Source organism: Anomaloglossus baeobatrachus, chromosome 3, assembly GCF_048569485.1.
Source record: "Anomaloglossus baeobatrachus isolate aAnoBae1 chromosome 3, aAnoBae1.hap1, whole genome shotgun sequence".
Classification (NCBI taxonomy): Eukaryota; Metazoa; Chordata; class Amphibia; order Anura; family Aromobatidae; genus Anomaloglossus; species Anomaloglossus baeobatrachus.
The window spans coordinates 653,581,938-653,609,822 of NC_134355.1; the positions used below are offsets into that span (position 1 = coordinate 653,581,938).

General features: G+C 47.4%; 1 protein-coding gene across 2 annotated transcripts in view; it reads right to left on the minus strand.

The window, feature by feature from the left end:
* Positions 1 to 27,885, minus strand: part of OPN5 (opsin 5) — a 142,987-nt gene that overhangs the window by 67,684 nt on the left and 47,418 nt on the right. The window lies entirely within an intron of this gene.

Consider the following 27,885-nt stretch of genomic DNA (forward strand, 5'->3'; position numbering starts at 1 on the left):
TGGCAGTCTCCTCGTCTGTACGGCGAGCAGTGTGGACCCTGTAGGGCTGGTCTGTGTCCCGATCCCTGATCCTTGCTTTACTGCTGGTGCCCCCAGATCTATGAGTCAGTGAGGTCCGTGAAGGTCCCCTCACTGTGCAGGTATTTGCCAGGCCGTGTGAAACTGACGCCTGACCTATGGCCCTGTGCCCCGTCAGTTCTCTGGTCCCAGCAGTACTCGAGTGTACCCACCCTGGCGACCACTCTCATGTTCCCCCTGGTCACTGTTACACGACCGAGCTCTAGGCACGTCTTTCCACTTTCACTCACTACTACCGACTGACTACTGCCAACTCCCACCAGGCTGTTTAGTCCCCTGGTCTGGCTACGCCCTCTACCTGGCCATCCCCTTGTGTCTGACTAGTCCATGCCCCCTGGTGTGTCGTGGGAAGTAGGATTTTAGTATGTGTGTAGGTGTTATTGGCACTGGTGTTCCAGGTCCCAGGAGGTAGGCCCTGCATCCTTGTGAGGATACAGTATCTAGTAGTGCCCTTAGTGGCTCAGGGGCGCTACATATTGTCTTTGCTCTGTGGTAATACTCAGCACTGGACTCCGAAGGATTCCCGGCATCATACCACAACTCCTTTTCAGGGGAGGACACAAAAGAGTATACAGATATTACAGCATGGGATCACAGCTGGTTCTTACTGTGAGGTAAAACATTTTGTTGCCTGTTTTTCAAAAAAAAATGTTTTATGTCAAAGAAAGAATGATTTGTGATTCCCGAGCTGTAATATCTGTATACATTTCTACTTCCTCCCCGGCCTAGAAGATGTGATATGATCAGGCCACACCCCTGTACGGTCAGACGCGGCCATTACACAGTACATTTCAGGGACATATATATATATATATATATATATATATATATATATATATATATATACGATTATCTCAGCACAGGAACATATTTTTAAACACATCCAATTGTGGAAATTATTATTATTTCAAGATCTATTAATTAAAATTAACTTTGTTCATGGGAAAAAGCCTTTAAGTTTTATCTTAAGCACCTGAAATGCCACTCGATGGAGTTGAGATCTGATGACAGTCTCGGCCATTGCAATATATTCCACTTCTTTTCCTTAAAAACTCCTAAATTACGTTCACATCATTTTTTGGATCATTGTCTATCTGTCAACCTTGTTGCATTTGGTTGAATCTGAGCAGAATGTCTCGCCCTGTACACTTCAGAATTCATCCAGCTGCTTCTGTCTTCAGTCACGTCATCAATAACCACTAGTGACCCAGGGCCATTGGAAGCCCTGCATGCCCGGCCATCACACCGCCTCCACCATCTGTTACAGAGGATGTGCTGTGCTTCGGATCAGGAGCCATTCCATCCTTCTTACTTCTTCCCATCATTCTTGTACAGTGTGATCTTAGTTTCGTCTGTGCACAGAATGCTTTTCCAGGACTTGTTGGCTTCTTTAGATGTTTTTGTGGCAATATCCAATCCGGTCTTTCTATTTTAATGCTGATTAATGGTTTGCATCTTGTGATGAACCCTTTGTATTTGCCCTCATGAAGTCTTCTCTTTATGGTAGACTTAAATACTGAAACCCTGAATTACTGAAGAGTGTTCTACACTTGGGTGCATGTTGGGAAGGGGGTTTCTTCACCATGAAAAGGATTCTGCAATCATCCTGTGCCGCCCTGTGCCTAGTCGCCACAGATAACTACATGTGTTTTTCAATCTGTATAACATGTATTGTTAGCTTTAATGAGATTTTTTTTTCTCTGCTGTTCACTACCAACACACATTTGCCCACACTCCCTTACTGGGGTCATTCACTTGAGATAAAACCAATGCTTGAATGTGAGCCCTAGAAGGAGATAGGGGAGGAGTTAAGATCCGAGGTAAATTCAGTCAGAGTTGGAGTAGCAGCAATGGTAAACCTGTGAGGTGAAGTGAGGAGTGTAATATGGAGACGGTCGTGTCCTGAGGTAACTGCTAAAACCACTGGAGGGGCCAACTACACATTGGCATGGTATCAGTCCCTAGGCCACCAGTACTTTCAAGGTCAGCGGCAAACTGAGAGACTGCTAATAACCTTTCTATAAGCAGCAGTGAATTGCCTGGGAGCACAGTGACACGTTTGAGTCCGGAAACTTCTGGAAGAAATAGTGAGTTTTCCTTCAAGATTTATGTCACCTGCTCGTCAGAAAGGATTAGAAATCCAGATTGTTCTTGTCTTGGAAATCCCAGGATACCAAGATACCTATTCCCAGGTAGGGAAATAGTAGTAGGAAGAATACACTACCACCATACAGCAGAGAAATGAGCTGCATAATGAATAGAGAATATCGTCCAGACAGTGACGAGGTTAGAAATAATGATTTTTACTTGAATTAATAATTTTCTCTTCACACTTTGCTTTCGGCACAGAATGCCCCTTTGCAGCAATTCCAGCTTTGCAAAGCTTTGGCATTCTAGCGGTTAATGTGCGGGGGTAATCTGGAGATATTTCACCCCATGCTCTCCCCCTCCCACAAGTTGGATTGGCTTGATGGGCACTTTTTGCACCATACGGTCAAGCTGCTCCCACAACAGCTCAATAGGGTTGAGATCTGGTGACTGGGCTGGCCACTCCATTACAGATAGAATACCAGCTGCCGGCTTCTTCCCTAAATAGTTCATGCATAATTTGGAGGTATGCTTTGGGTCATTGTCCTGTTGTAGGATGAAATTGGCTCCAGTTGTCGCGGGCGGAGGAGAGGACGCTGCGCTCTCCCACTGCTCAGGTCCGGCTGCCGCTGCTGCTGCGGCCGCTGCTGCTCGGTGGCTCGAGCGATGGGCCGGATCCCGGGGACTCGAGCGGCGCTCCTCGCCCGTGAGTGAAAAGGGGATTGGTTTTGGGGATTTATTGTCCGTGACGCCACCCACGGTTGTGGTGATTGTGCTGACACCACCGCTGCTCTGGACAGGGAATCCCGGGAGCGGTGACAGGGAGCAGCTTTGTTGTTATTTTTCCCCTCCGTGGGTAGGGGGTTGGTTGTCCTGGGGCCCAGTGATGGGGTAGGGGTGGATGACAGGCCGGGTGTGGGGCCTGGTGAGGTGCAGGGTCGCAGGGGCAGCTCTGTGCCGCACGGCAGGGTGGTACTCACTCAGCCTGAGACGTTGACACAGTTCTCGGTAAAACACACGGCTGGAAAGACGGTTCCCACGGACGGCTGCTGTTGCTTTTCCCCGGTAGTTAACGGTGACTGTCTCTTTCCCTGCACCTAGTACTTCTGTTGGTTGCGATGGGTTCCCACCGGTAACCCGCTCCCCGACTTGGATATGGGCCGGAGGAGCCCCTCTTTGCCCGTAGGTGCTGGCCCTGAGAAACTGGTGCCTTGGCGGTGGCGGTGTCTCTCTCATACGGTTGGACTGTTGCCTTCAATCGGGACTTAGTTGTTTGGAAACCCGGAGGTCCCCTTCACTGATGGATTTGGCAAATTTACGGCGACTCCTAGCCTTGCCGGGATCCGAAAGGCCCCTGCCAATGGTGCTGGCTTCTCCTTGTGTACCGGTCCGGTACCGCCGGGTCACCACCCGTCCACGGTCCTCACGGCACCTCCGATAGGCCACTCCTGCAGACGGTCACCGCCGTCTGCTAACCTTGCTGTCTCCGTCCGGGGCATACACCCGGACCAACATCAGCCCCTGGGGAGGGCAACAAGGATTTCTGGGTTTAGCTTAGATGTGCCTAACCGGGGTGTAGGGTGTGGTGATGTCATTACCTGTGACCCCTGGCTTGTCCAGGGCGTCACATTCCCCCTTAGCAAAATGCAGACCGTCCGCGGGCTGCCCGTCCAACACCGGTTTTATTTTTCTTTTAAACTGTAAAAAGATAAAAACAGATACAAGTATAGTAACATCATCCCACAACGGGAGGCACTTTTCTTAAACGTTGCAAGCGGTTTTAAACGGTTACGGCTTCCGCTCTCACCCACCCAAGTAACCTGGCCCTGATGCTGCCCCTAAGAAAACAGGCAGCACCCCTTGACCCCAGTCCTGCACCAAGTTACCCGAGCGGGATCTGTCCTTTCCAAGGGACCCACGTCCATGGGGAGCCCCTGGAAACCCCAGAGGGTAGCCACCGGTTCAGGTGGTGACTGGGCCCCAGCCTGCTCCACTGCGGGCCCTCCCTCCAATCTGCCTCTCCGGAGGCGGTAACGGTGGAAGCTGCAACAACATTTTTATTTACATCCCACAAGTTTGTGGTTGCCCTGCAAGTTCACGGGCTTGTCCGTAAGGAGTCCCTTACGCAACTTTAGACGGTCCCCACGGGGACAACGGTGCCGGCAACGACCGGTTTCAAATCAGCAGGCTAATCAGGTTAACTTCGGTTAATCATTTTCATTTTCAAAAACTCTCAAAACTTTAAACACACACAGGTGGTCCCAACGGGGACTGTGCAGCAGCACTCCGCTGCCCTACTCAGAGTCCTCGGCATCACTTTGGGGAAGGGGCGCGGTGCTCACACGGGCTTCCTGGCTGCCCCTCAGCTTTGCATCCAGCGCAAACCACCCCCTCTCCCCGCAGTGCCGGGTGTATTGTACCAGGTCCCCTGGCATCAGGTTGCGGCCTGGGTGCTCTTCTGGCAGGTGAGCATTAACATCCCGCCGGGCTATAAATACTTCGACCTCCAGGCCCGGTTCATAAATGAATCCATAGCCCCGGCGGACATCAAACCGCCTCACCTGCCCCTCATACAGCGGGCCCCGGACACGGAAGGTCGCTTGTCTCAGGCTCTCCTTCTCCCGGATTGTACGGGCCACCATCTCTGCCTTCTTTCTTTCCCTCTCCTCAATTTCCAGGCCCAACGGTACCGGCTCCCTGTCCCAGTACGGCGCTGCTGCGAGCTCCGGCGCACGGGTCGGGCCTCGCGAGACCTTTTGGACACTGCCCATTACTGGTGACCTGGGCGGAAGGTCCCGCGGTGACTTGGCCTTAGACGCCACCTTACAGCAGCAACCCGGCGCAACCTCAGCCGAGGTGTGGGGAATGGGCACAGGGGCTTTCCTCTGCTGGGCCTTCGGCACGGAGCGGGCTATCGGCTCCGGCTCGGGGAACTTCTCGGGGGACGCCTCCGGTTCAGGCTTCGGGGCTTTCCACAGCAGCACCTCCGGTTGACTACGGGCTCCGGCTACAGGTCGGCCTGCCGGGGCGGGAATGCTGGGTATCGCTACCGGTTGCGGTGGTAGCGGGCCTAGTGGCGGGGTCACGGCTTCCGGGACGGGTGACGAGGGAGGCAGCAGGGTGAGAGGGTTTAGACCGGGTCCCGCAGCCGCGATGACCGGCTTTTCAAGGGCATCGGGGCGTGGGTCACTCACCCTCCCTTCCGCAGCTTCCTCCTCACGTCTCCGCACGGCCGCTATGACCTCCGCCATGTCAGTCTCCCACTCCTCCATGAGGAGCTGCATTTTGACCTGCAGCCTCTGGTAGAGCTGCGCGGTCCGGATCTCCACCCACGCCACTGTTCCAGGCGCGGGGGCTACGGTGCTTCGGGACGGCATCCACATGTTGCTGGCGGCCTCTCCCAGGAACAAGATGGCTGCAGAGTCCTGGCGTCCCTGCCTTTATAGCCGCGGCTACATGCGACCAGTCGCCATTTCGTCCCCCTTAGCCTCTTTCCGGCTCCTCCTCTATCGGGGCGGGATTTTGGCCTTCGCGCCTCCACTACTCGAGGGGACGCTCGAGCGGGAACTTTTCGCGCCAAAGATGGCAGCTTCTGAAATTTTCCGGCCGGACACCTCCGTCAGTAACAAGGCGCACCTCTACCCAACGGTAGAGCGGTAAGATCCTGTTCGTGACGCCAAGTTGTCGCGGGCGGAGGAGGGGACGCTGCGCTCTCCCACTGCTCGGGTCCGGCTGCCGCTGCTGCTGTGGCCGATGCCGCTCGGTGGCTCGAGCGATGGGCCGGATCCCGGGGACTCGAGCGGCGCTCCTCGCCCGTGAGTGAAAAGGGGATTGGTTTTGGGGATTTATTGTCCGTGACGCCACCCACGGTTGTGGTGATTGTGTGGACACCACCGCTGCTCTGGACGGGGATCCCGGGAGCGGTGACAGGGAGCAGCTTTGTTGTTATTTCTCCCCTCCGTGGGTAGGTGGTTGGTTGTCCCGGGGCCCAGTGATGGGGTAGGGGTGGATGACAGGCTGGGTGTGGGGCCTGGTGAGGTGCAGGGTCGCAGGGGCAGCACTGTGCCGCACGGCACGGTGGTACTCACTCAGCCTGAGACGTTGACACAGTTCTCGGTAAAACACACGGCTGGAAAGACGGTTCCCACGGACGGCTGCTGTTGCTTTTCCCCGGTAGTTAACGGTGACTGTCTCTTTCCCTGTACCTAGTACTTCTGTTGGTTGCAATTTTAAGCCACGCCCCCTAACCACACCCATTTTGCAATCTGTCACGCCCACATCCAATCCTTTTCAGCACTGCTGATCACATTGTTTAAGGCTGCGTGCCCACGATCAGTATTTGCAGCATCTTGGATGTAGCGTGTTTTTGCTGTGTCTAAAACGCTGCATTGGAAAGTAAAAGCACAGTGGAGGGTTTCTAGAAATCTCGTGCCCACTGTGCTTGTTTTTTCTGCAGCAAACACTGACCTGCGGAGCGTCTTTCCAGACTGCAGCATATCAATTGTTTGCTGCAGTTGCATGCGTCCTCCGTAGGGAGAACACAGCAGGAGACCGCAGCGCACTGAATCCTGATCGTGGGCACAGGCAGCTGCGTTCTCCTGCGGAGGAGACATGCAGCCCCGCAGGTCAGGACCCGCTGTCTCCAGGACACAGCAAGTCCTGATTGTGGGCACAGGCAGCTGTGGTCTCCTGCGGAGGAGACGTGCAGCCCCGCAGGTCAGGACCCGTTGCCTCCAGGACACAGCAAGTCCTGATTGTGGGCACAGGCAGCTGTGGTCTCCTGCGGAGGAGACGTGCAGCCCCGCAGGTCAGGACCCGCTGCCTCCAGGACACAGTGAGTCCTGATCGTGGGCACAGGCATAGGCACATATACAGTACATATTTGAAGACAAATTCCATAAAATACATATAAACAGACAAATCTATACACAGTCATCTACACTGACATACATGGATATATACATCATACATATACACATATTGGAGGTAATAATATGGGGAAGCCAGCAGCAGCCGCACTCACCTACCCCGCTTGTCTCTGTCCAGCTCCTCCTCGCATGTGATCACTTGGCATCACTTTAACAGACCTAGCCACGCACAGTGTATGTATCACAAGGGAGGATGGGGGTTTATATACTAATATATAAAACCCCCATCCTCTCTTGTGATACATACATAGCATATATATATATATACACTGTATATCTATACAGTATATACAGCACAGGAGGGGCTGGGGGCTACAGTATATACAGCACAGGAGGGGCTGGGGGCTACAGTATATACAGCACAGGAGGGGCTGGGGGCTACATTATATACAGCACAGGAGGGGCTGGGGGCTACATTATATACAGCACAGGAGGGGCTGGGGGCTACAGTATATACAGCACAGGAGGGGCTGGGGGCTACAGTATATTCAGCACAGGAGGGGCTGGGGGCATAGACAGTATGCGCATGCCCAGTGCCACTTCCGCGGGACTGAGCACTGTTCAAAGTGTGAACGCTTTTGAGGTGATTGCGCAGGCGCGAGATTATGGGCGGCGCAGTGATTGTCATCAGCAGCGTCATCCAAGTACCCGCCCATAATCTCGTGCCCGCGCTTCTCACTCTGCCTCCACCGTTATGCGCAAGCACTGGCCATATGAACCATGTTACCTATTACCGTGGGCACGAGATTATGGGCGGCGCTGTGATTGTCATCAGCAAAGTCATCCAAGTACCTGCCCATAATCTCGTGCAAGCGGTAATAGGTAACATGGTTCATATGGCCAGCGCTTGCGCATAACAGTGGAGTCAGAGGGAAAAGTACGAGATTATGGGCGAGTACTTGGATAACGCTGCTGATGACAATCACAGCGCCGCCCATAATCTCGCGCCTGCGCAATCACCTCAAAAGCGTTCACACTTTGCACAGTGCTCAGTCCCGCGAGAGTGCCACTGGGCATGCGCAAAACTTCGGGAGGACAGTTACATGAGGAAGGCGTCCTCATGTATGGAAATGAGCAATGGGGGACTGCGTAAAGCGGCAGGAGGGGGAATAACGGACGCCAGACAGCCCGCCCCCGTGACCATAAAAAAACATTTGCATACAAAAAGGTAAGACTTCATAAAGTATTTTTTTAGGTCTCAAAGGGGGCACAATAGCAACAGGAACTTTTCTAGAATGCAGCCCAGGAGCTGCAGAGGGGAATTTTTTATTTTTTTTGCTAAATTTCTGCTGACAGGTTCCCTTTAACTGGTAGGTGGAGCCAGGATAAAGCAGAGCTGAAGCTGTTGGGCAGCTAGGACCCAGCAGCTCCACAGGCAGGAGACCACTGATCGGTAAGCTAATAGAAGTCTGCAGATGTATTTCTGCATAGGTTATTGCTATTGTCAGTGCTATCTGCAGGAGAGAGAAGTGTTGGTTGCACTTTCTCCTCAGCTTCCTGATTCCCCGTGTGTCTGCAGCAGTGAGAAGCCACACACGGGGGAATCAGAGAGAACAGCTGCAGGGAAGCGCAGGCTCCGGGGCTGGGGATGTCCGCTCTGGGGGAGGGGGGGTCGGCTCTGGTGCAGGGGATCCGCTCCAGGGCTAGGGATGTCCGCTCTGGGGGAGGGGGGTCGGCTCTGGTGCAGGGGATCCGCTCCGGGGCTGGGGATGTCCGCTCTGCTTCAGGGGTTGATTCATACCTCAGCAGCAGTCACAGAAGTTTCAAGGTGCGCGCTCGACTCTGTAATGAATAGAAGGGAGAAACAGCGAGGTGGGGCTACAGTGGGTGGGTGGAGCCACGGGATACTCAGGCCCATGGGCGGGACTCGGGATCAAAGGCTCAAAAGTGTGAGAGTCCCGCTGTATCCGGGACGGTTGGGAGGTATGCTATAGTAGTGCATCCCCCCCCCCCCTTCTCATGCAATGCTGGCTCCAGGTTTTGGAGTCAGACTGACAATTGTGCAGGAGAGGTGATAGGGCTCTTTCAGATTTATGTGTAACACAGTTCGTGCACAGACCAGAATGCACGGAATGGCGGCAGCTCTCCCGGCCAGATTATGACAGCTTTATATATTTCTATAAGACTGTAATGTCCGGCACAGGTGACCTGTGGCTAGTCCGTGCACAGACCACAATGCAACAGACTGACCGGGGGTCTCTTGACCTGATTTGACAACCTCATCGAAATATATGCAGCTGTCACGCTCTGGCTGGGAGAGCCACAACCAGTCCGTGCATTCTGGTCTGAAAGAGAGAGAGTCTTCCACTTCTTGTCAGTGTTGGTCCTGCAGAGGGGTCCACCGGAGTATTCCCCGATTTCCCGGTGGGCCAGTCCAAGCCTGGATGCATTGCACCTTTTTTTGTTTGGGTTCTCCCATTGGGTTAGCATGTATATATAAATTCGGATTGAGTGCATTCCCAGACATTAGCAAACTGGTCGACATGAAGGATTGTGGTTATATGTGCATATAAATAGTTTGGGATGTGAAATCCTGCTAACGGATTCCTTTTAAGGAGAACCAGACCCTTACTCCAAAAGCTACAATTTTAAAAACTATTCCTTCATAAGTAATTAGAACTTGAATCATTCCAGAGGCTCCGTACAGGAGACTCGGGTGTTACAGGCATTACTATTATAATGGACACACAGTAATTATAACACAGTCAATACTGCAATTAACTACTCTCCAGCCAGCCACGCTGCCAGGAGCAAAGCAGTCGCCTTGTCACATGGTTATATGCTTCCTGAAAAGAAAGTGTTAACACACAAAACAACACTCTTTGCAGATGATTCCAGAAGATAAAATGCTGCAACCTCTGGAAATGGGATGATCCATAAATGTGAAGCGGCATTGTCACAAGATTATAGTAGTACTGATGCCAGAAACTTTACAGAGCTGTACAGAGGATAAAATCACAAGACGCTGAGTTTAACAAATTAGAACATACTAAAGAGATTATACTATGCTGGTTGGATAACACAGAAAGCCCAGAAAGTGAGCTGATTTCAATAGTAATAGTGAAAAGTAAAAATTGAATGGCACTACTCGGCTCCTTCAAAATGTAACTAATTCTGTTATATAGAGTAATACATAAAAATTTTGCTATAGTCCTATAGGTTAGTTAGGACTCTAAGTGGTACATAAATAGGCAGTATATAATATTATTTAGCTACTTGAATAAAAATGCCACTAATTACTTATATGCCACAGGTGAAAAAAACCCCTAATGCTTCAGTGTCACAGGTCAAAAACCTAATGATTCAATGCCACAGGTGAAAAAAAACCCCAAATGCTTCAGTGCCACAGGTGAAAAAACTAATGCTTCAATGTCACAGGTGAAAAAACTAATGCTTTAACGTCACAGGTGAAAAAACTAATGCTTCAATGTCACAGGTGAAAAAACTAATGCTTCAATGTCAAAGGTGAAAAAGTAATGATTTAGTGCCACAGGCGAAAAAACTAATGCTTCAGTGCCGCAGGTGAAAAACTAATGCTTCAATGTCACAGGTGAAAAACGAATGCTTCAGTGGCACAGGTGAAAAACCTAATGCTTCAGTGTCACAGGTGAAAAAAAACTAATGCTTCAGTGCCAAGGGAAAAAACGAATGCTTCAGTGTCACAGGTGAAAAAAACTGAATGCTTCAGTGTCACAGATGAAAAAACTAATGCTTCAGTGCCAAGGGAAAAAACGAATGCTTCAGTGTCACAGGTGAAAAAAACTGAATGCTTCAGTGTCACAGGTGACAAAACTAATGCTTCAGTGCCGCAGGTGAAAAACTAATGCTTCAATGTCACAGGTGAAAAACTAATGCTTCAGTGCCACAGGTGAAAAACCTAATGCTTCAGTGTCACAGGTGAAAAAAAAACTAATGCTTCAGTGCCACAGGTGGAAATAAAACCCTAATGCTTCAGTGCCAAGGGAAAAAACTAATGTTTCAGTGTCAAAGGTGAAAAAGTAATGCTTCAGTGCCACAGGTGACAAAACTAATGCTTCAGTGTCACAGGTGAAAAAACTAATGCTTCAATGTCACAGGTGAAAAAAAACCTAATGCTTCAGTGTCACAGGTGAAAAAACTAATGCTTCAGTGCCACAGGTGAAAAACTAATGCTTCAGTGTCACAGGTGAAAAACTAATGCTTTAGTGTCACAGGTAAAAAAAACTAATGCTTCAGTGTCACAGGTGAAAAAACTAATGCTTCAGTGTCACAGGTGAAAAAAAACTAATGCTTCAGTGCCAAGGGAAAAAACGAATGCTTCAGTGTCACAGGTGAAAAAAACTGAATGCTTCAGTGTCACAGGTGACAAAACTAATGCTTCAGTGCCGCAGGTGAAAAACTAATGCTTCAATGTCACAGGTGAAAAACTAATGCTTCAGTGCCACAGGTGAAAAACCTAATGCTTCAGTGTCACAGGTGAAAAAAAACCTAATGCTTCAGTGCCACAGGTGGAAATAAAACCCTAATGCTTCAGTGCCAAGGGAAAAAACTAATGTTTCAGTGTCAAAGGTGAAAAAGTAATGCTTCAGTGCCACAGGTGACAAAACTAATGCTTCAGTGTCACAGGTGAAAAAACTAATGCTTCAATGTCACAGGTGAAAAAAAACCTAATGCTTCAGTGTCACAGGTGAAAAAACTAATGCTTCAGTGCCACAGGTGAAAAACTAATGCTTCAGTGTCACAGGTGAAAAACTAATGCTTTAGTGTCACAGGTAAAAAAACTAATGCTTCAGTGTCACAGGTGAAAAAACTAAATGTTGAAAAAAAAATGGTTGACCCTAATTAAATAAATTATTTACTGCCAGGGCTCTTCGTGTCACAGATAGAAAAAACTAGAATGCATAGTACAAAAAATATTGATAATTTAGTTGTCATAGATTAATATAAAAAAGGTGAAAATCGCTATGCACCCTTGGAGACATGCATATCTTGTGTCTCTTGATTTTTCTACTGAGCATGGTATTAGTAACCTGAAATGCTATGTATGTTTAAGCTACAGTTCTTCTATGTAGCTATTATGTGTGTTCACTAGAGATGAGTGAATTTATTTCATGCAAATCAAATTTGCTTTGAATTTTATGAAATTCGCAGGTTCTGCCAAATACTATGTGCAATTTGAGTTTACCGGTTCACCCAATAAATGCCCATTGCATTTTAGACATCAGCTACAGATGGCTTTTTATGCTAAGAACCTCATTGTTCTAAGTATATTTTATATAGCATTAATGCAGTTTAAATTTCATATATTCTATGTTTGCATATGTCTTGGCCCTGCAGAGTACTGCTGTATCCTTTTGTTTGTGTTTCGTAAAGATTGTTCACATCACCTCAGACATTATCACTTAAGCCTGCTTTACACGTTCTGATTAAGCATACGATATCGTATGCGATCGTAACCGTCCCCATTGTATGTGCGGCACGTTCAATTTGTTGAACGTGTCGCACAAACGATTAGTTCCCGTCACACATACTTACCCGTCCATACGACCTCGATGTGGGCGGCGAACATCCACTTCCTGGAGTGGGAGGGACGTTCGGCGTCACAGCGACGTCACGCGGCAGCCGGCCAATAGAAGCGGAGGGGCGGAGATGAGCGGGACATAAACATCCCACCCACCTCCTTCCTTCCGCATTGCCGGCCGGGAGCCGCAGGACGCAGGTAAGCTGCAGTTCATCGTTCCCGGGGTGTCACACACAGCGATGTGTGCTACCCCGGGTACGATGAACAACCTGACGTTCAATTTTTAGGAATTGAACGACGTGCATGCGATCAACATTTTAACGTTCAATCGCAATCGCACATAGCTGTTACACACTACAATGTACCTTACAATGCCGGATTTGCGTCACTTACGACGTGACCCCGCCGACACATCGTAAGATATATTGTAGCTTGTAAAGCGGGCTTTAGGCTTCGCCATAATGCTTTGTACCTATCACATAACATGGCATAGCATAGCCAATCAAAAAGGACCATCACAGCCTGTATAAAAGCCAACACAGGGAATGCATCAGCCATTTAAAGGTGAGTTGGACCTTAGTGCTCAACAATAGAAATAGGTAGTATTTTGGGGTTGATGTCTGTTGCAAATTGACAGGTGGCATCAAGCCCAGGAGTTAGTATTGGGGAGATGTCTATCAGCCACCCCATTGCTAACCCGGTAAGTATAGATCTAAAAAACACACAGATGCAGGAAAAAAAGATTAATTGAATAAACACTTTCCCATACTCCCTTATTCACCATTTTTTTAATAAAGAGAAATCTTCAACATTGTGATATAATCCAATGGATCCCATGATGCCCATCGAGTCCTATGGAGGAGAGAAGAGGAGAGTTGAGATGGTCGGGTAGACGAGAGTAGAGGGAGTGGAGAAGGAGAGGGGAGCTGAGATGGTCAGCAAGAGGAGAGTAGAAAAGAGGAGAGGGAAAGGGGTAGGAGAGAGAGAGAGAAAAAAAAGAGTGAGACTCAATTACTGATGGTCAGTCAGGAGTTTCTCACAAACGGTAAGTCAGTGATTGACATCATCATCTGTCTGATCCACCTGCTGCTGACCAGCAGTGATTCATGGAGCCTCATTCTGCAAACATTCATAGGAATTGATGGACGTTGTGGGACATTACTCCATTGGATTACATCGGAACTTTAAGGATTAGTTTTTAATTAATAAATTGGTAAACAAGGTTCTTTTTCCTGTTTTTTTTTCTTGTGTCTGTGTTTTTTAACTCTACGCTTGCTGGGGTAGTAATGAGGGTGTCTCCAAACCTCTCTCCATTACTAACCCCTGGGCTTGATGCCAGCTGTCAATTCACAACTGACATCAACCCCAAAAGTATAACCCCAAATGCCACCGCACAAGGGCAATTGGGAAGAGATAGGCAAAGAGCAAGAATTGGTGCATCTAATGGATGTGCCAATTCTGAGGCGGCTGCAGGCTGCTATTTTTCTGCTGGGGAGGCCAAATGAACATGGCCTTCCCAGGCTCATAATAACAGCCCCCAGTTGTCTGCTTTACTTTGGCTGGGTATCAAAAACAGGGCAAAGCCCATGCCATTTTTTTTAAATGATTTATTTAAATTATTTAAAAAATGTTGTGGGATCCCCTCTGTTTTTGATAACCAGTCAAGATAAAGCTAAGAGCTGAGAGTTGTAGCCCACAGCTGCTGCTTTACTACATGCTCTAATTATAAAAAATAGGTGGGAGGCCACGTTGTTTTTATTTCCTATCCACATTTGTTTGCAGGCCAATTGCCCCCAGTTTGATACCTTTTGCAGTCCCCTAGCTCACAAGTTCAGGTGTCCATTGACTTATATTGGGTTTGGTGACCGGGGTCGAGTTCTGATCCCGAACCGAACTTTTTTAAAGTCCAGCAGAACATGGGGAACCTGAACATTCATGGGTCAGCTCATCACTAGTTAGAAGGAAGGTTAGAAGTCTGTGAATAATACCGAGAATCAATTGATGGAGGTAGAGAGAGATAGAAGAGGTGACAGCAGCAGCAGCAGGAGGCTCAGTGTGATTGATCAGTAATATTAAACAACAGCATCTGTCCTTTTAATTATACATTCTTAATTCCAATGCACTAAAAAGCAGCAGCAAAACCAGCATAATACTTAAAAATCTGAAATTCATATCAGAGAAGTGTATTTATCTGTACATAGGTTTTGCATTTCTCATGCCATCTGGTAAACATTCCTGCAGTCGGCATGCCAATTGCATGCACCCTCAAAATTTGTGACATCTGTGTCATTGTGCTGTGTGATAAAACTGCACATTTTAAAGTGCCCTTTTATTGTGGCCAGTCTAAGGCGCACCTGTGCAATAATCACTGTCTAATCAGCAACTTGATTGGATGGATTATTTCCGCAGAGGAAAAGCGCTCACTAAGGCCTGTTTCACGTGTCAGTGAAAAGCACAGACATTTTTCACTGACGTGTTAAAAACGCATATGTCCCTCCGTGTGCCGTAATTCACGGCCCACGTATGTTCTCTTGTGTTAGCCGTGATCCTTGATCAATGATCGCACATTGATATCAGGCAATTATACTCACCTGTGCCCGCTCCTGCTGTCTGTGGTGCTGATCTCTCCTGCTCTCCTGTGTCCGGCCGCCACTGTCTCCCCTCTGCAGTTACTTCAAGGTTGGCTGTGCAGTGCATAAATGAATATGCATAAGAATAAGTAGCCGGCCTGGAAGCAGGAGAGAGCAGCAGCCGGAGACAGCATTGCTGGAGACGAGTGAGTTTAAAAAGCTTTTTATTTTCACTGCATGTGTTTTTCTGATACGTGTTTCACAGAACACACCATAGTGTGGGCCGTGAGACATCAGTGATGCCAGAAAAAAGCAGAAATTACAGACACACATGTACTCCGCATGAAAAATCAGTGATGTGTGCGCAGACCCATTTATTTTAATGGGTAATCCAGGGAAATTCCAGCAATCCAGTCCAAAAAAAATTTTTCTTTAAAAAATATACATTTTTATTTTTAAGTCATATTAAAAAGTTCAATACAGGGTCAACATCAGCCCAAAAGAGCTCTTTTGGATTACCAGTTTCAAGTCTTGCCGACTTTCCTTTCCATGCACGGTCCAAAATCTAATGAGCAGGTGAGCTGGACAAACCTCTTTTTTCTTGTCACCATTGATTTTAATGGGTCTGCGTATGTCCGTGAATTTGGTACGTATAAAAGCTAGCACATACGTACCAGAATCACTGACTTCTAAAACAGGCCTAACACATATCTGTTTTTTTTTCTGGCATCACTGATGTCCCACGGATCACACTATGGTGTGATCCATGAAACACGTACCAGAAAAACACGTACATGTAAAATAAAAAGCTTTTTAAACTTACCTTCTCCAGCAATGCTGTCTCCGGCTGCTGCTCTCTTCTGCTTCCAGGCCGGCTAATAATTCTCATGCATGTGCATTTATGCACGACACAGCCAACCTAGAATTAGCTGCAGAGGGGAGATAGTGGCAGCCGGACACAGGAGAGCAGGAGAGATCAGCACCACGGACGGCAGGGACAGTTGAGTATATACTTGCCTGATTTCCATGTGCTATCCCTGATCACGGATAGCACATGGAGGATATACGTGTGTCCTGAATCACATATGCGCTTTTATCACGTCAGTGAAAAACGTCTGTGTTTTTCACTGATGTGTGAAACAGGCCCTAAGGGGGCCGAACACGGTAGCGATATCGGTAACAATATCGCTATCGTGCGTACCTGCCCCCATCGTTTGTGTGACACGGGCATATCGCTGCCCGTCGCGCACAAAATCGCGCTTCCCTGTCACACGGCTTACCTGCTCTGCGACGTCGCTATGGCTGGCGATCTGCCTCCTTTCTAAGGGGGCAGGTCGTGCGGCATCACAGCGACGTCACACGGCAGCCATCCAATAGAAGCGGAGGGGCGGAGATGAGCGGGACGTAACATCCCGCCCACCTCATTCCTTCCACATTGCCGGTGGAGGCAGGTAAGGAGATGTTCCTCACTCCTGCGGTGTCACACACAGCGATGTGTGCTGCCGCAGGAACGAGGAACAACATCGCTAATGAGAGGTGACCGATTTTTGGTTTTAGGACGACCTCTCCACGGCAATCGATTTTTGCTACTTTTGCGATCGTTTTAGGTCGCACAAAAGTGTCACACACTGCAATAATGTTAATGACACCGGATGTGCGTCACTAACGATGTGACCCCGACGATAAAACATTAACGATATCGTAGCGTGTAAATCCCCCTTTAGATAAATTTGTGAACAATATTTGAGAGATAAAGGCCTTTTTATACATAGAAAAACTCTTAGATCTTTCAGTTCAGCAAATTAAAAATAGGAGCAAAAACAAAAGTGTGTTTATATTTTGTTCAGTATATTAAGAGTTTTTAGTAGAATTTTTATTCTCATATGGACCAAACAGGTTCTGCATCTACTATAGTAATGGCCATGATGGCTACCTATAGGTGGTGCTTGGCAGTTTTCTTCCTTCTAGAGGACAGATATCCGGTTTGGCTTATATTCCAAGTCATGTTCACATTTTGTTAACAGGTAGGATATTAACTTAAATTATGTCACATAAGTTTAAAAGAATTGCCCCATGTGGAAATTCTGACAAATCTACAGGAGAAATGTGTTATTACATGGTACCTATAAAAATGAATAGTGAAAACATATTATATGGTTCTCCAAAGTCTTTGCAGTGCAGAAATCCTCCAATCCGGCTAAGAAAGAATTCTCTATCTAGCAAACTTTGTAATTTTGGATATTTTTTACTTCCTCTAATCGTCAGCCGCTGTGAAGTAGGTAGGGATACAACCTATTATGTTACGGGCCGAGGTGCTGCCGTGCCTCGGTTGTCTTCTTCCTCATCTGGCCCTTCATTGCGACGTCCTAGTCGTCTGGCAGCCTCACAGTCTGTGTGGAGAACTTTCTAGGGTTCAGGGACTAAAGGCCCAGTCACACTAAACAACTTACCAGCGATCCCAACAACGATCCAACCTGATAGGGATCGCTGGTAAGTTGCTAGGAGGTTGCTGGTGAGATGTCACATTGCGACGCTCCAGCGATCCCACCAGCAACCTGACCTGTCAGGGATCGCTGGAGCGTCGCTACACGAGTTGCTGGTGAGCTCACCAGCAACCAGTGACCAGCCCCCAGCGCCGCGTGGAAGCGATGCTGCGCTTGGTAACTAAGGTAAATATCGGGTAACCAACCCGATATTTACCTTGGTTACCAGCGCACACCGCTGAGCGCTGGCTCCCTGCTCTCCTAGCTACAGTACACATGGGGTTAATTACCCGATGTGTGCTGCAGCTACATGTGCACAGAGCAGGAGCCGGCACTGACAGTGAGAGCGGCGGAGGCTGGTAACGAAGGTAAATATCAGGTAACCAAGGTAAGGGCTTCTTGGTTACCCGATGTTTACATTGGTTACCAGCCTCCGCAGAAGCCGGCTCCTGCTCCCTGCACATTTAGTTGTTGCTCTGTCGCTGTCACACACAGCGATCTGTGCTTCACAGCGGGACAGCAACAACTAAAAAATGGCCCAGGACATTCAGCAACAACCAGCGACCTCACAGCAGGGGCTGGGTTGTTGCTGGATGTTACACACAGCGACATCACTAGCAACATCACTACTACGTCACAAAAGTTGTTCGTTAGCAGCGATGTTGCTAGCGATGTTGCTTAGTGTGACTGGGCCTTAAGTTCCAAAAAGCAGCTACTGTACATGTGCAGGAAAACAATGCTTTTTCAAGCTAAGTCCGGAATAGGCCTCAATGAGCATGCTCGCCACGTGGCAGCAGCTAATTGGCTGAGGTGACATCACTGCTGACATGCTATCTCCTTATTGGTAGTGGGTGACATCACCGATGACGCTCTGTAGCGCTATTGGCTGAGGTTCAGGCTGGCTATGGGCGCCGCCATCTTGTGGGTGGTGACTAAGTTATAAAAAGCCCTAGAGCACGCACGTGAGTGCTCACTTGTTTTTGTCCATGCATGTGGTAGACGCCCATGCATGTGCTCTCGTCCTGAGTACTATAGCGATAGACATTATAGACGCAGTCCGCTCTATAGCCTGTGTGTGTCCGCTGGTTAAGCGAGTTCTACCGGCCCATTGCTCTGTGATTGCTGGTTAGGCATATACTTTCTGAGTGTAGGGCTTAGGTGTGGTTAGCACACATACTATCAGGCTAGATCAATTGTATAATGGCGTCTTTTCTATCCTCTTCTCTTCTGTGGCTGTTGTTTTAGAGGGCAGCCGATCTTTATCCATATCGCTATACAGTGCGGTTAGCACAGAGTGCTCCTAGGTCAGTGTGGTTATACTGAGCCAGCGTACAGTGCAGTGCGGTTAGTACTGTGCTCTGCTATCCTTTTATACACATTGTGTGTGTGATCTAGACACACTATATATACTGTGTAAATATATACAGTGCTGGCCAAAAGTATTGACACCCCTGCAATTCTGTCAGATAATACTCCGTTTCTTCCTGAAAATGATTGCAATCAACAAATTCTTTGGTATTATTATTTTCATTTATTTTGATTGCAATGAAAAAACACAAAAGAGAATGAAACAAAAATCAAATCATTGATCATTTCACACAAAACTCCAAAAATGGGCCAGACAAAAGTATTAGCACCCTTAGCCTAATACTTGGTTGCACAACCTTTAGCCAAAATAACTGCGAACAACCGCTTCCGGTAACCATCAATGAGTCTCTTACAATGCTCTGCTGGAATTTTAGACCATTCTTTTTTGGCAAACTTCTCCAGGTCCCTGAGATGTGAAGGGGCCTTCTCCAAACTGCCATTGTGAGATCTCTCCACAGGTGTTCTATGGGGTTCAGGTCTGGACTCATTGCTGGCCACTTTAGTAGTCTCCAGTGCTTTCTATCAAATCATTTTCTAGTGCTTTTTGAAGTGTGTTTTGGGTCATTGTCCTGCTGGAAGACCCATGACCTCTGAGGAAGTCCCAGCTTTCTCACACTGGGCCCTACATTATGCTGCAAAATTTGTTGGTAGTCTTCAGACTTCATAATGCCATGCACACGGTCAAGCAGTCCAGTGCCAGAGGCAGCAAAGCAACCCCAAAACATCAGGGAACTTCCGCCATGTTTGACTGTAGGGACCGTGTTCTTTTCTTTGAATGCCTCCTTTTTTTTCCTGTAAACTCTATTTGATGGCTTTTCCCAAAAAGCTCTACTTTTGTCTCATCTGACCAGAGAACATTCTTCCAAAATGTTTTAGGCTTTCTCAGGTAAGTTTTGGCAAACTCCAGCCTGGCTTTTTTATGTCTCGGGGTAAGAAGTGCGGTCTTCCTGGGTATCCTACCATACAGTCCCTTTTCATTCAGACGCCGACGGATAGTATGGGTTGACACTGTTGTACCCTCGGACTGCAGGGCAGATTGAACTTGTTTGGATGTTAGTCGAGGTTCTTTATCCACCATCCGCACAAACTTGCGTTGAAATCTCTCGTCAATTTTTCTTTTCCTTCCACATCTAGGGAGGTTAGCCACAGTGCCATGGGCTTTACACTTCTTGATGACACTGCGCACCGTAGACATAGGAACTTTCAGGTCTTTGGAGATGGACTTGTAGCCTTGAGATTGCTCATGCTTCCTCACAATTTGGATTCTCAAGTCCTCAGACAGTTCTTTGGTCTTCTTTCTTTTCTCCATGCTCAATGTGGTGCACACAAGGACACAGGACACAGGTTGAGTCAACTTTAATCCATGTCAACTGGCTGCAAGTGTGATTTACTTATTGCCAACACCTGTTAGGTGCCACAGGTAAGTTACAGGGGCTGTTATTACACAAATTAGAGAAGCATCACATGATTTTTCAAACAGTGCCAATACTTTTGTCCACCCCCTTTTTTTATGTTTGGTGTGGAATTATATCCAATTTGGTTTTATGACAATTTTTTTTTTTTTTCATTGAAGACAAAATAAATGAAGATAATAATACCAAAGAATTTGTGATTTCAATCATTTTCAGGAAGAAACTGAGTATTATCTGACAGGGGTGCCAATACTTTTGGCCAGCACTGTATACTATAACCTCTGTGAGGAAACGGAGGCTTTAGTATTCGGATCTCCGTGATATGTAACGGTGCTCCTACAGCTTCATATTATTTCGTTGTCTCTGTGAGTCAACAGAGGCTTCTTGCTCTAACGGAGCTACTCTGAAGTAAGAGTGGCAGCTCTATATGTGGTGTGACCTGTAACACTACATTACTACCCCCTCGGTGTTACAGCTGCTGTTCTCTGTTATCAACCATTAGTCAGCAGCAAGATAATACCTTTGCACAGTGGACCCTATTTGTATTTTACCATCTTTTTCCCAAATAGATAGCCCCACCGTAACACTATTATGTGTAGTAATCCCTTTAATCTGGCGTTCAATAATTCAAAAAGTTTAACAATCCAACACTTCCTTTTATAACAAAACCGCAAAAATAAATGACATGGCGTATTAACAGATTTTCAGAATTAAAACGATTTTACTGCATACAGTAGGACTGGGTAGATAGAAGAAATTAGAAAATTCCTAAAGGATGTATAATTTATTTCACGGTTACATACAACTTCCTTTGAGCTTTTTTCTAAGCGATTTGTACCCTTAAAAATAAGTATAATTTAGTTAATTGATGAGCTGAATTATTTGATAACCAGCTTCTAAGAAAAAAGTTATCCACAACTTTTACGTTGATGGCCTATCTGTCATGCTGTGAATGCAGGATAGCAAGGGACAGGGAGCTGCTATACTGTCCTTCACGTTGGGGGACCCTAGGCTATAAGGTTACCCCTAATGGTGGAGATGCCAGAGTCCCCTACCTGGCTATTCTCCAGTCCAAAACCAATATGTCCCCCCCATCCTCCCCACTCAAGGGAAGGAAGGGGCAGGAGTGTAATGGTAACACAGATAAAGACAGACAGGGGAAAACCAAAACTCAGACACACTGCAAACTCACGGGAACAAACAGTAAGAGACTAAGGAATAAAGCAAGAGCAGGAAGGCAGCAACACAAGGACAACAAGGGTTAGTACTACAACTGCTCACAGAAATAAAGTACTACAACCACCAGTGAGTCTGGATCACAACACCTAAACAGACTAGTATAGACTAGCTATAGCTAGAATTAATGCAAGAGTCCATCCATTATATGTAGCAGGCGAGCAAATGTGACTAGCTCCTCTAAAGCATGTGATTAAAGGAGACTAACAAGCAGCCCAGCAGAGATTAACTCTTGCTAGCCTGCCTATGAACTACAAGTCTGTGTGTTGATGCCCGAGTCTGCCTGCGCTGATCACAGACATCAGAGAAATTAGCAGGCAAAGTACCAGAATCTATAGTCACCCCAGATCCTGAGGCTGCCTTAGCAGTTGGTGACGCCTGCAAAAACCTCCTTGTGACACTATCCTTGAGATAGGTCATCATGTGTACTCCACCTGAAGCTGCAGAACCACTAAGATCTCTGCTCTTTCAAACTACATACAGGTATATCAGAGAAACGAGCTCTTGGCTCAGGTAAGGCACTCATTGGTCAATGGCTATAGCAATACAGGATGGGAAGTGAGGGAGAAAGGAAGTTCCAGCACTTATAGTGCTTGCAGAATGCTGTTGAAGAAGGATGAATAGTATGGAAAAGAGTGTATGGAAAGCTCATCTACTCCTTGATTTCAGATAGCAGATGATCTTGACATGTGAGCAGTGTCAGCTTATCCGCTAAGCATTGTCACCAGCCTGAGGTTCTCAGGCCACAGCTGACCACAAGAAGTCACTGATCTCAACCTGTAGAGACAGATGACATCTGTGTATTGCATTTATTGGGGATTATATGGAGTGTAGATATGTTGGAGGAGAGTACAATCCTAGCAGATGTTCTGTCCTCTGCCTCCAGACACATTTCTTCTTAGTTAGGGTCTACGATGTGTTTACTGAAGGCAGTGCAGAGTAAAGGAAAGCTCCGGGATACAGAATATGTCATTATATTATGGACTTGCAGAATTAGGGTTTCCGTACCCTCACTACCAATATTAGCCTGGAGCCATCAGCAGTACATAGGAGCTTCATTCACCGTCCTGTAATGTGGGATGATGGGACGTTCAGGACAACGTTGACAGAGGAAGATTCCCTATAATGTTGCAAGTATTTTTGGATCAATCCCATTCCCACCCTTCTAAACAGAGGTATTGTGATCCTTATGGAGGTCTAATTCCCTAATGAGAGCATGAAATAGTGTACAAATGCCCCAGAAAACTGAACTCAGATATTTTACAGTTATAGCAGTAAAGACCACCCCGACTGTACACGGGTACCATATCTGCTCTTTAGGGGTTAGCAGATTTCCATCACTCTAGCTTGGTGCCATTGTACTCCTTCCATGCAGCCACCCCATCATCCATACAATACATACATAATACCCGCCTGAAGCTGTGGTGGAGTAATACACACAGGAGAACATGCAGAACATCCTACACGAGCACAGACAATGCCTCTTCTGACTCTTTCTCATTTCTTCTCCACCTGCCTTTCCTGACTCTTCCTTCTCTCCGATTTCTTTGCCCCCCCTCCCCCTTCCCTGTCTCTCTTGAGACGTCTGTACTTTACACTGTTGAGCATCTCTGACTGTCTCTTATGGCTGCCTTATCTCAGTTGTCTCCCCTGAATTTTTGCCTCCCATCTCTTTGGCGTTCTTTGACTGTTTTGCCTCCTCTGACTTTTTGTTTCCAGACTCTTCTACCTCTCGTGATTTTGTTGTGCTTCCTTGAAGTTTTTGTCCCATCCCCTCTGTCTCACTTGACCCTATTGCCTCTCCTAAGCTTTTGACTCCCAATTTTTCCGAATCTTTTTATTTTTTTTGACTTGCCGGTTTTTACTACCCCCGCCAACCCCCCCTTTCCTCCAAATTATTGTCTCAGGGTTCTTTAACGCTTTCACTTCTCCTGACATTTTATCTAGCAGTTCGTCTGCCTCCCTTTTGGCCCTGTTGTGCTCCCCAGACCTTTTTCCTCCTTTCACTACTGCCTTCCTTCTGGCTCTATTGCACTTCCCTAATTTTTTTCCTCCTTTCTCTGCTGCCTCCCTTTTGGCTCTCTTGTGCACCACTCCTGACTTTTTTCCTCCTTTCTCTGATGCCTCCCTTCTGACTCTGTTGTGCTCCCCTGACTTTTTTCTTCCTTTTTTTGCTGCTTTCCTTCTGGTTCTGTTATCTAGCGGTGCTTCTGCCTTCCTTCTGGCTCTGTTGCACTCATCTTTTTTGCTTCTTTCTCTGCTACCTCCTTCTGGCTCTGTTGTGCTCCCCTGACTTTTTTTCCTCAACTTTCTGCTGCCTCCCTTCTGGCTCTGTTGTACTCCCCTGACTTTTTCCTACTTTTTCTGCTGCCTCCTTCTAGCTCTGTTGTGCTCCCCTGAAAAATTTCCTCCACTTTCTGCTGCCTCCTTTCTGGCTCTGTTGTGTTCTCCTGACTTTTTTCCTCCACTTTCTGCTGCCTCCTTCTAGCTCTGTTGTGCTCCCCTGACTTTTTCCTTCACTTTCTGCTGCCTCTTTCTGGCTCTATTGTGTTCTCCTGACTTTTTTTTTTCCTCCACTTTCTGCCGCCTCCTTCTGGCTCTGTTGTGCTCCCCTGACTTTTTCCTCCACTTTCTGCTGCCTCTTTCTGGCTCTATTGTGTTCTCCTGACTTTTTCCTCCACTTTCTGCTGCCTCCTTCTGGCTCTGTTGTGCTCCCCTGACTTTTTTTCCTCCACTTTCTGCTGCCTCCTTCTGGCTCTGTTGTGTTCTCCTGACTTTTTCCTCCACTTTCTGCTGCCTCCCTTCTGGCTCTGTTGTGTTCTCCTGACTTTTTTCCTCCACTTTCTGCTGCCTCCCTTCTGGCTCTGTTGTGTTCTCCTGACTTTTTCCTCCACTTTCTGCTGCCTCCCTTCTGGCTCTGTTCCGCTCCCCTGACTTTTTTCCTCCACTTTCTGCTGCCTCCTTCTGGCTCTGTTGTGTTCTCCTGACTTTTTTCCTCCACTTTCTGCTGCCTCCCTTCTGGCTCTGTTGTGTTCTCCTGACTTTTTTCCTCCACTTTCTGCTGCCTCCCTTCTGGCTCTGTTGTGTTCTCCTGACTTTTTTCCTCCACTTTCTGCTGCCTCCCTTCTGGCTCTGTTGTGTTCTCCTGACTTTTTCCTCCACTTTCTGCTGCCTCCTTCTGGCTCTGTTCCGCTCCCCTGACTTTTTTCCTCCACTTTCTGCTGCCTCCTTCTAGCTCTGTTGTGCTCCCCTGACTTTTTTACTTTTTTTCCTCCACTTTCTGCTGCCTCCCTGCTGGCTCTGTTGTGCTCCCCTGACTTTTTCCTCCACTTTCTGCTGCCTCCCTTCTGGCTCTGTTCCACTCCCCTGACTTTTTTCCTCCACTTTCTGCTGCCTCCTTCTGGCTCTGTTGTGCTCCCCCGACTTTTTCCTCCACTTTCTGCTGCCTCCTTCTGGCTCTGTTGTGTTCTCCTGACTTTTTCCTCCACTTTCTGCTGCCTCCTTCTGGCTCTGTTGTGTTCTCCTTACTTTTTTCCTCCACTTTCTGCTGCCTCCTTCTGGCTCTGTTGTGTTCTCCTGACTTTTTTTTCCTCCACTTTCTGCTGCCTCCTTCTAGCTCTGTTGTGTTCTCCTGACTTTTTCCTCCACTTTCTGCTGCCTCCTTCTGGCTCTGTTGTGTTCTCCTGACTTTTTCCTCCACTTTCTGCTGCCTCTTTCTGGCTCTATTGTGCTCCCCTGACTTTTTCCTCCACTTTCTGCTGCCTCTTTCTGGCTCTATTGTGTACTCCTGACTTTTTCCTCCACTTTCTGCTGCCTCCTTCTGGCTCTATTATGTTCTCCTGACTTTTTCCTCCACTTTCTGCTGCCTCCTTCTGGCTCTGTTGTGTTCTCCTGACTTTTTCCTCCACTTTCTGCTGCCTCCTTCTGGCTCTGTTGTGTTCTCCTGACTTTTTCCTCCACTTTCTGCTGCCTCCTTCTGGCTCTGTTGTGTTCTCCTGACTTTTTCCTCCACTTTCTGCTGCCTCCTTCTGGCTCTATTGTGTTCTCCTGACTTTTTCCTCCACTTTCTGCTACCTCCTTCTGGCTCTGTTGTGTTCTCCTGACTTTTTCCTCCACTTTCTGCTGCCTCCTTCTGGCTCTGTTGTGTTCTCCTGACTTTTTCCTCCACTTTCTGCTGCCTCCTTCTGGCTCTATTATGTTCTCCTGACTTTTTCCTCCACTTTCTGCTGCCTCCTTCTGGCTCTGTTGTGTTCTCCTGACTTTCTCCTCCACTTTCTGCTGCCTCCTTCTGGCTCTCTTGTGCTTCCCTGACTTTTTCCTCCACTTTCTGCTGCCTCCTTCTGGCTCTGTTGTGTTCTCCTGACTTTTTCCTCCACTTTCTGCTGCCTCCTTCTGGCTCTGTTGTGTTCTCCTGACTTTTTCCTCCACTTTCTGCTGCCTCCTTCTGGCTCTGTTGTGTTCTCCTGACTTTTTCCTCCACTTTCTGCTGCCTCCTTCTGGCTCTGTTGTGTTCTCCTGACTTTTTCCTCCACTTTCTGCTGCCTCCTTCTGGCTCTGTTGTGTTCTCCTGACTTTTTCCTCCACTTTCTGCTGCCTCCTTCTGGCTCTGTTGTGTTCTCCTGACTTTTTCCTCCACTTTCTGCTGCCTCCCTTCTGGCTCTGTTGTGTTCTCCTGACTTTTTCCTCCACTTTCTACTGCCTCTTTCTGGCTCTCTTGTGCTCCCCTGACTTTTTCCTCCACTTTCTGCTGCCTCCTTCTGGCTCTATTATGTTCTCCTGACTTTTTCCTCCACTTTCTGCTGCCTCCTTCTGGCTCTGTTGTGTTCTCCTGACTTTCTCCTCCACTTTCTGCTGCCTCCTTCTGGCTCTCTTGTGCTTCCCTGACTTTTTCCTCCACTTTCTGCTGCCTCCTTCTGGCTCTATTGTGTTCTCCTGACTTTTTCCTCCACTTTCTGCTGCCTCCTTCTGGCTCTGTTGTGTTCTCCTGACTTTTTCCTCCACTGTCTGCTGCCTCCTTCTGGCTCTGTTGTGTTCTCCTGACTTTTTCCTCCACTTTCTGCTGCCTCCTTCTGGCTCTGTTGTGTTCTCCTGACTTTTTCCTCCACTGTCTGCTGCCTCCTTCTGGCTCTATTGTGTTCTCCTGACTTTTTCCTCCACTGTCTGCTGCCTCCTTCTGGCTCTGTTGTGTTCTCCTGACTTTTTCCTCCACTTTCTGCTGCCTCCTTCTGGCTCTGTTGTGTTCTCCTGACTTTTTCCTCCACTGTCTGCTGCCTCCTTCTGGCTCTGTTGTGTTCTCCTGACTTTTTCCTCCACTGTCTGCTGCCTCCCTTCTGGCTCTGTTGTGTTCTCCTGACTTTTTCCTCCACTTTCTGCTGCACACTGGTGGACGCCACATCTCCAGCTTTGATATTGAACTTAACGACTAGGGATGATCGAATACCTCAAATATTCGGCTTTGCGAATATCCGACGAATAGGACGCCGCTATACGAATATTCGATGCGCAATGTAAGTCTATGGGAAGTCCTAATAGTTCTGAATAGTTGTTATTCAGGTTTCCCATAGACTTACCTTGTACATCGAATATTCACGAATAGTCGAATAGCGGCGACCAATTCGGCAAATATTCGCGAAGCCGAATATATTGAGGCATCCCTATTAACGACATGTTTAACTACATACAAAGAAAATCCCTAATTTTTGTCTAAAGAGGAAATTCAGAACTGAAAATGGGAAATGTGCAACCAAAACTAGAAGGAAAAAGTCAATGATTTCTTGAAGATGCCGCAATAGAAATGAAAAGTTACTGATACATAGCACTCCCCAGGACGCTCTGCTCTCAGTGGCTCTTCTAGATGTGCCAAGTTTCGGAGATATTTCCAATACCAGTTTACTTTATATAAATAAAATTGACAAGTTTTCAATTTAAAACAAGATGAAGTGAAAAAACTAAATGAGTTTTCTGACTTAAAAAAAAACAACCCCGCTCTTCAGCTGCAATTTGATTAAAAAAAAAAAAGTTCTGTTCCTGGGTTTGGTATTGGGAGTATTTGGAGACCACTGCAGCAGCTCCCGGTATCAGTTATTATCTGCAATAATTACTCCACACAGCGCTGCAGCCAATCACTGAGCCCAGCGGCTTTGCTCAAATTGATGGCAGGAGCCGAGGAGCTCACTGATGAGCTGCAGCGCTGCATTCAATAACACACACTGATGGCAGTGG